The following is a 10,224-nucleotide window of genomic DNA, read 5'->3' as shown; positions in this document are numbered from 1 at the left end:
AATAATTCAAAAATAGTATTTATGAAAATTATTATGTTAAAAATCATTGATTATAACGAAGCATTAATATCTATAATCCTGTCCTTAGTAACTGATAACGTTAAGTCCTTAAAAATTATAAAATTGTTGAACCTACATAATATTTAATTGAATGATTAACGAAATGCGTAAAATTAAAAAGTTGAATTGCAGATGTATACAAAGTTGAATATTATATTGTAATATTATGTATTTGGGTTGTAAATTGATACTTAATTTTTTTTAAATCATGAGAAATTAGGCACATAGAGAAATCATACAATCAGGAAAGCAATACTTTAATTCATCCAATGCATTAATTTGAATTTTGAATAATTTCCTCATAACAGTAATATTTTCACGCCCATACCTTTAAGCGACAACAAAAAAGCAATAAAAGGTTTTTAATGTTAAGCATTCAAAAAAAAAGTTGTGCTTTATGGCAGGGTTATAAATTGTTATTTTATTATTACAGTGAAACCCATTAATAAGCTTCTCAAACAAATTTTCATACTAAAGTTATGTTTTTTCAGTCCGAACAGAAATTTAAAATTAGCCTAACATATTTCACAAAGGTTTATTCACATAATAAGTTTTTTTCCGGTCCTTAAGATAGTTTCACTGTAAATATCACTAGGAACTCGATGAATATTATACAATCCAGAAAGTAATTACTCTGTTAATAATATTATTTCTCTTAATTTATTGAATGCTCCTTGGAAATTTAAGATAATCATACTTATATCCTAAGATAATAATATACAAGCGAATAGAATATGACGGTGTTTCATAATTTAGTGCATTGGAATATTATGTTTCTATCAATCACTTATATTAATTTTGAAATGCAACTTGGAGATTGACCACCCGAAGGAAAAAAATACATGCTTCGGTCAGGTTACCAGTCATGTTATTTTAAAGTTATGTATTTTTTCTTCAAATTCTAGTGTGTTAATAATAATTCTCTTCATAATGCGGTAGATATTCTTTTTAAAATATTACAATGTAGTACAATATTATAGTCTCTAATCCGAATGATTAAAAATGGAACCTTTTTGGTTTAACAAATTTTCAGATTACTGTGGAGTCTTTAATATTATATTCCCTCGCTAACTTTATACAACTCTCTCCACTGGTTTGGTATATCAGTTGCTTTTAAGCTCGGCTTGGTTGGAATGTTGAGATTAGCACATAAATCCGCATATAAGCATATATATCACCAATATTATAATGTTTTTTCTTTGCAAAACCAAACTACTGTCACTGCAATACTTGTAAATTGTATACGAGTTGATTTTCGCGTTGAAGTTCCCCAGTTCAATAAACATGGTGCCTTATACTAAATGCGAATAGGAGTCATTCATGTAATTATGATGAACTAACCGCTGAAAAATTTTATATTGCAATAATTCTTCTTATGTTTTCATTATGCGAAGTATTCATATCAGCGATAAAGCAGGTACCTACCTATAACACAATCTTTATAATGCATTCTCAAAATTGGAACTGATTTGTCAAGATTTCAGATTATCCTGTGATTTTTCGCGGGATAATATGAAATCTTGACATCCCCACCCCGCTCCCCTCACCCTATGGTTCGGATTAATACCCATTCGGATTATAGAGACCACTGTAGTTGAGAATTTATTGCAGTATCACATTATCACAAAATTTTTTGATTTATCTAGTTTTATGTCCTCTATACAATTACTGTAAGATAAAATAAATTGAATAATAATAACTGATTTTACTCTGATTTTTTTCATTGGTAAAGGTGTAATATAAATAGCGTTCATTTTACAATTCTTTATTTCCTTCTATCTAGTTTTCACCATTCAGTGGATAGTGTCCGTTAGTTGGCATAAATCTACTTAATTTTAATGATTGTAGATTGAGCAAATAATATCTATGTTAATGAAAAAAAACATTACTGTGTATGTTTTTACTTATATATTACAATATAAATTTATTTGCTAGTCATTTTTAATTTTACAATTTACATGCTCCTGAAATTGACAAAATGATATTTACAATGTTAACTAAATGCATAATAGAACACGCTTTGACCCAGAAGTAAATTGGTAAATGCTCATTAATATTTAAAGGACTTTATTATTTTAGTAATAGAAGGAAAAATATTTTATTACTTAATAGCAGCTGATGCTAAATTCTGCACTGTATGCGAGTGTACTTTGTGCACATTGTATAGCCATTATGATGTAATGTATGCGCATTGGAAGAATTCAGTGAATCCTGTATTCTCCCGAGTGGAGCGCTTTCCAATGGCTGAAAGCAAAAGTTATGTTAACTTGGGCTTTTGTTCTGCCACACTTATAATGTCTCCAGTTTTCTTACTTGGTATACTTAGTTTCTCATTAAAAGTCTGAAAGAGTCAGATTATACAAAAACACACCACAAGCTAACTATTTAATGTTAAATGTATTGTGTATAAAAATTAAAAGCAATGTTCCTACAAAATATTTGTATCGTTGTTTTGGTTTGAATTATAATTGTACTTTTATTTACTTACATGTATTTAGATATTTTAAGTTTTTAGGGGAACATTTTTTTGATTTGTGACCCAATTTTACTGTAGTTCTGTTTTTTTTTTTTTTTTAGATGTTGTACATCATTTTTTACAAGTTCTTGAGTTATTTAAAAATACTCACAAATCAATATTTGATTATTAATAATTGGACTATTTAAGTGAATGATTTGATTGGCAGGTTTATCAATTTAGAATCTGTAGTTAAACTTGCCAACTAGTATATTGCAAATTCACATGTATAATACTTTCAGATTCCATTTACAAGAACTATCGAAGATTTGAAAATAAGTTACCATGTGCGAAAATGATAGCTAGTGCTTTTGTTGAGAACTAATTTCTTAAACATCGTTCATTTAATTTATAATTTTATACTCATAATAATTATTATCTAAAATATACAATAAAAAACAAATTTTAGTTTATTTTTAAAACTACTACATATTTACCCAATTAATTGTGCATGCCTTTCAATTTATCTTCATGACGGTAACTAGTTCTGGCCACTGGTGACATCAGAGGCACCCCCCTATGTGTTTATCCTATTATAATCCAGTCACATCTACCCTCACTATGGGAAAAGTCTAAAAGTCTGGCTGGCATAGTACAGACATTTGGTTAAGCAGGATAGCGGAATCAGACGTTTCAATATCCTCTCTCTGGTGTTCTTGACTGTTCACGACTTTTGAGTAATAGGGTGCTAAGTTTGACAAATTCGTCTTTATTGATGTTGTTTAGTCCAAAACGGTAATTTTTTTTTTTTTCAAAAATTAAATTCTTTGTATGAAGATTTTCAGGAAATTTCAGTTTGGACGCACGGATTTCCTGAAAATCTTAATACAAAATTAAAATAAAAAATAAAAAAATCATTTTCGGATACAACATCAATAATGGCATTTAAAAAAAATATTTATATTAGCAGTCTAGTACACCCAAAAGTCTCGAGCCGCCACTATTGGTATTGGCCATTGGTAATGGACGGAGCCAGCCCCTTGTGTATCTATCCTATTATAATCCAGTCGCAACTACCCTCACCACAGGAAAAGTCTAAAAGTCTGCCCCCTACAAACAAAACAAACCTAAAAATTTATGAATTAACAACAAAAAAACATCAACCTTATGACAGCTAACAGAAGGCATCCTTGGTGCGCACCACGGGTGAAGGTGAATTTCGGCAACATTTGCAGTCCACACATCAACCTAATACCCATCCACCATCACATTTTTCCCTAAAATCCCATCCCTTCTTCCTTACTGAGACTCAGATCGATGAGCCCCCAGACACCTCCTATCTGAACTGCCCAGGCTATACCTGGAAAGCCTTTTCAAGCCAAAGGGAGGTATCTGCCTTTGAGTTTGTGATTCTGGGTGACTTCAATGTTCACAATAAACAATGGCTGAAGTTCTCGGGCCCAACAAGCTCAGCCGGAAAATCTTCTGGGACGGGCATATAATAACGGACCGTCTCTGTGCTGAAGCAGTTAGACTAAAAAACACGGTTTATAATGCTCTCCGGAAAATTGGCTCCGTGGATTAACTTTCAGAAAATCGAAAACAGGCAGAGGTTTGCAAGAGAACTGTAAATAGAACTAAGAGCGACCACGATCAAAGAATTGCCAAAAAGCTGGCAAATACCCTCACCGGTAGCCGTTCTTTCTGGTCGCTCGCTGGTTCAATTGGGAGAAATTTCTGCAGAACCACTTTTCCACCTCTGACCAAGCCAGATGGCCGGCTGGCTAACTCGGACCGCCAGAAAGCTGAGTTATTAAGCACATTTTTTTGTGCATTGTGGTTTCCAAATGAAGGAACCAAAGATCCGGAACAAGAAGGTTCTCCGGGTCTTGAACTAGTTATCATAGCCATCAATTCAGCACTCTGAAAGGTATTGGAAAGGGGAAACTTGGTTAATAACAAGTTGCTCACATACCTCGAGAATAAAAACATCCTTAGTGATCGGCAATATGGATTTCATCGAAACCAAATGTGTGACAATCTGCTCGGGTATGTAACGCATATTTGTGGGCAGTACTTGGAACATTTTGGAGAAATTCAAACCGAATATCTTCATAAAAAAAATCGAATTAAAAAAAAACATTGTTTTGGACTAAACAACATCAATAATGTCTAATTTTTCAAACTTAGCAGTGTAATTACACTTAAAAGTCACGAGCCGCCACTGGTTTCAATTCTGAATGGTGGTCTTATTCCAGGGCGATACTGAGAGTATCTTCCACTCTGGGACGTGCCGCAAGTGTACTATATATTATTTTAAATTAACAAATTGTGACATAACACAAATTAATCAAATAAAATTTACTTGCGCATGTTGGGATTTAAACCTGCAACCTTGCTAGTTGAGAGCCTTACCCCCCGACCATGGATGCTGTCACATCTTATTATAATCCAGTCATAACTACCCTCACTATGGGAAAAGTCTGGTTGGTGTAGAGTAGCGGTGTGTAGGTTCTGATAGAATGAGTTCTTGAACCAAAGTCCTTTGCGGCAAGCAGATTCCACCTACTCCTTTTTCAAATCAACTATTCCCTGAGAACTCGGACCTGGACTCGGACCCGAATGCCACTTCATCATTCCCAGTGCTCGGCAGCTTGGCTTCGGTAAACCGTGTCCCCCTGCATTCGCCTCATTGCGGTTCTTGTTCTTACACTAGAACCCTGCGAGTGTGTGCGAGGTGCGTGTTCTGGTTTACAGTTTGTACCCAAGAACTCGGAAGCCAGACCCACTCGTAGATCTCGAGTCCTTTTACAAGGAAGCACTCCTCGGAGGACTCCGGCAAAACGCAGACCTTACTCATCTCAAGTGTAGAGTAGGTATTTGATTCAGCAGTATGGCAAAATCAGATATTTCAATATTCTCTCTCTGGTATTCTTGACGGTTACTGGTGCTGGCCAGAGGTAGTCCCTTAAATGTACATCATTTTATAATACAGTTACACCTCACCACGGGTATAAGTCTGCATTTCTTCGTTTACATACTAGACGAAGTTAACCTGCTGTGGCTCGGGGTAAGGAGGAGAAAATAATATTGTTTATTTTAAAAAGTTATTTTTTTAATGTATTCGATTCACCTGCCCTTATCATGTCTTCCTCAGTCGTCTCTGACATCTTCTACCATTCACTTCCATGTCACATAATCCTATTGCAGTTCTTTATTCAACTGCTCTTAATATGCAAACAATCGAAGCGTTCCTTTCTTAATCTTATCCATTTGGTTTACATCAGCCTTATACATTGCTTAATTTTAATACAGATACGCAGGTTTAAGTACAGTTTCACTTCATCGTGCCATGTCTTCCTCGGTTGTCCCCGACTACTTCTAACATTCACTTCAGTGACATACATTTAGCTTACATCCCTTTCTTCATTCATCACATGCTCCTCATTTTACCACTATTTATGGGTAAAAAAAAATTACTGGGGGGAGAGGAACGTGAGAAAGTATCCACATAATCGAGTTGAATACATGTTTTATGGTATTCAATGCAAAGAACATCAATATAAAAAAATAATACAAAGTTGGGATTCATGTGTGTACGTTCCCAAATACGTATTGTATTTTATTTTTTACCCTTTCAGACCGTGCGTAAATTTGAAAATACACAGATTTATGATTGTTTTACTCACTATCTAGAGCCAGAACAAATAAAAATTGTCGGTTTTCCGTTTCCATTACATTGCTGGTATAAGTTGCTTTATAACTGGATATTATTTCCAATAATATTTATTTATTTTATTTAAACGCCCATTGGGCTTTTACATACATTGTTATTAGAGTTATTACATTAACTATGTGACATTGAAAAGTTTACGTACATATATAAATAAAATAGTTATTATATCTGTAGTACATAAATGTTTTACAAATAATACAGAATACCATTATGGAGAACAGTTTTTTTTTTCTTTTTTTACTTACTTAGAAAAATAAATGGATTGAAATTAATCAGCATTTATAGGGACTTAAAATCATATTCGAATTGTTATTTAAATTACAATATTAATTTGTAAAGTTAAAACATATATATTAAAGTTAAAAAGTCATAAAAGAAGTCATAAAAGAAAAGAGTGAAAAAACAGAAGCTAAAAAATGGGTTTTTTACTATGGAGTGGAGAAGTCATACATATCAGCAAAGTGTTTATGTAGATTTCGTTTGAGCACTGCTACGGAATCTCTAAATATATCAACAACATTACCAAATTTATTACCAAAATTTTGTATTCGATTTAACGATATTGACAGGGGTAATAAATCCATCGCTCTCTCTTTAGATCTTGCCAAAGCTTTTGATACCATCTCGCATAAAATACTTCTAAAAAAACTAAAGGCTATAGGTATTCAGGGACTGCTATACAAATGGATGGATAGTTACTTAACTAACAGATACCAAAAAGTTAAAATTAATGATACTGTTAGCGATTCAGCCCTTGTAGAATTTGGTGTACCCCAAGGGAGTACCTTAGGACCTATTTTGTTCAGTATTTATATCAATGATCTGTGTAACAGCAATTTTTCCAATCATATTATAACATTTGCAGATGATACTGTCCTAATATTTGAAGGAAAAACATGGAACGATGTATACACTGCAAAGCAGAAAGTGGAATAAAACAGCTAAAACTTTGGTTAGACTATAATCTGCTGACACTCAATTCGGAAAAAACTAAATTTATACGATTTAGTGCGACAGAAGCGGGCCAACCCGAGGAAGCACATAATATTTTTATACATAAATGCATTGACTCCACTACCTGTAATAGCTATAGATTGGAATGCATAGACAGTATAAAATACCTTGGTGTTATATTATACAAATATCTTAGATGGGACGGACACATAGATCTAGTTGCCACAAAGGTTAGAAAGCTTACGTACATGTTTATGACAATCAGAAATATCTTACGTAAAAAAGAATTGAAACTCATCTATGATGCTATCTGTGGGTCACTTCTAGACTATGCATCCTTAGGTTGGGGCGGATGTGCATAAACTGTTTTTTCACAAATTAGAAAAAGCTCAAAAATCACTAATAAGGGTAATCCTCAAAAAACCATTTAGATATCATAGCGATGCACTATTTGAAGAATTCCGAGTTCTGGATGTTAGACAACTATACATGAGAAAATTAATTTTAAACACCCATCAAAAAGGCCACCTCTACCCATCTATTAACCACTCTCACGACACCCGCCACTCACGGAGAAATCCAATTGTACCACTCACAACTAAAACATCTCTCGCTCAAAGACACTTCTCATTCTTAGGTCCAAAACTATACAACTTCATGCCTGATGCTTGGAAAAAGGAAAACACAACTATTCTTCATAAATTGACCACTAATTGGTTTCATCAATTAGGTAGAAAGGAGAGTGAACTTTTACTACACAAAAAATGAAATCAAACACAAACCAAAAACAACAACAAAAACTCCAACAAAAAATAAACCATGTAAAAGATACCTTTATGTTCTAATCTTTATCATTATGTGTATACAGGGTGTATCGGCACGTACCCGAGAAACTTTAACCAGCTATTCCTTAGCACATTTGGAGTAAAAAATTTTATGGGCACTTTGCTGTCCGGTAACATTTTTTTTTAATAAAAAATTTATTATTCATATTTTCACCACATGTCACCAATGTTTTATCTTTTGTCAAAGTTTGAGAACCCGTCTGGCTATATTTCGTTCGAGTTTCGTTGAATAATGTATGTACATACCTACGTTGGCGCGCTTTTACAATCACAACGAAATGGCACGGCACCATTCGTCTCATTTTTAACTATTATTATTTAGTGTGTACGAAAGAGCGAGGACACTTTTTGACACACTTGCTAATAACAGCTGTTGGACACGAGTAACAATGCAAATGACAGTGACGGACTGTGGATTTTTTTATTTATTTTTTGTTTTTAATGGGAAAAAAATGTTACCGGACAGCAAAGCGCCAATAACATTTTTTACTCCAAATGTGCTGAGGAATAGCTGGTTAAAGTTTGTCGGGTACTTGCCGATACACCCTGTATATGTACCTACCTAGTACTTTTAAATTAGAATATGAATCTTATGTTTAATTGGATATTTTATTTTATGGTATTTCTTCTCTTTGTTATTCATATTTATACAAACTTGTTAGTAGGCTTAGGCACCAGTTAAAAGTACAAATATCTATTATTTCATTATTATTTTAATACTATACTTATCAAACAACTTATCAAAATGTTAATACTCACGACGTTTTTTTTTGTTGGGTTTTATAATGAATTTTTGAAATACTTAATATTTATGTTTATTTTCATTTTGATTCACCTACTTTGTTGCATCTCATCCCTTTCGATATCCCTTCCAGTGGACTTCGAAATAATGAACTGCGTTTACTCAATCAACACTCCACAAATTATGGATACAGTTCACTAAAGTTCAGAATGGCCAGACTTGTCAACACAAAGTCAAGACCTTGAATTTTTTGAAATTTTAATCTAGTCTTAATGACCTTCTTCAGTTTTTAGGTACGTAAGTAATATTTTGTATTGATGTGGCAAAAGTCGTGAACTCCATGACATGGAGTCCTTGGAACCAAGGATATATTTCTGCCTTGACTTGATATTATATATATTGTTTTTGTGCCCTATTTTTGTCATAGATGTAAATTATCCTTTATTGTAACATTTCTTCTTGCACTAACTATTCGTGTAATATGCTATGTGTTGTAATTGGACGTGGTCCGTTAACAAATAAATAATATTTATATTTTTGGTAATATGTATCGTCTACAAGGTCTACGCAATAGATACAATGCGTTAGTATTGCCGTCAAAGGGCATCTTTTTACCGACACTGATTAATTTCGATCGATTAATTTAAGGTTATCGATGTATTATCGATGACCTGATGACAAACATCGACAGCTTATTATTTTATCCTACTGATTTATGGCCGTGTTGCATGGTCTTCTTCTTCGTATGGTGGAAGAGAGTAGGTGGAGCCAAAGTGGGTTGCGGAGGACATCAAGCAGTCGTCGGAACAGGTGGTCACTTGAAAATCACAGTGGGTCATAGGGAAGAAACTGATGAAGGGGAGTTTTCTATTAGTTTGACTTTTGAATGACCTCATTCACACAATAATTTAGAATCTTGCCTCATTTGTGCAACATCAGCGGCAGTGACTAAACCGAATGCGGTTTCACTGGTGAAAGACCATCATCCAGAATCGGAACGTTGCGTGAATTTGCTAGAGCAGTGTCAAGTGACCAGGTTGAATAGCCAGGTACTTTCATCTATCTTCCCCCTCACCTCTGCCATTAGTCTCACAACATTATCCAACTGGGGATACCATATTGTCACTGTTTCTGTACGGTTTGGACTCTTGTTTGATATTCTCAAAAAATATCGGTACATACCTTCATCAAAAATCGTTTGATACCGGTTGAGAAAAAATATATTTATTTATACATATCTTTCTTTTTTTAATATCTGGAAGGCATGTATACATTTCCCCGTCGCACAGTGGGCTGAAAATCGCCTTTCATAGACATAGAGACTTGAATTTTCAAGGGTATTTTTTTTGGCTAGAAATGGATTCTGCTGATCATTAATATGCTATAAAATGTCGTACGAAGCAATTGCGTGTACAAATGAAGGAGTTATAAT

This window comes from Hesperophylax consimilis, chromosome 23 (assembly GCF_061612785.1).
Source record: "Hesperophylax consimilis isolate HC1 chromosome 23, BYU_Hcon_1.0, whole genome shotgun sequence".
Classification (NCBI taxonomy): domain Eukaryota; kingdom Metazoa; phylum Arthropoda; class Insecta; order Trichoptera; family Limnephilidae; genus Hesperophylax; species Hesperophylax consimilis.
The sequence above is the reverse complement of the archived record's forward strand: the minus strand, read 5'-3'. Positions refer to the sequence as shown.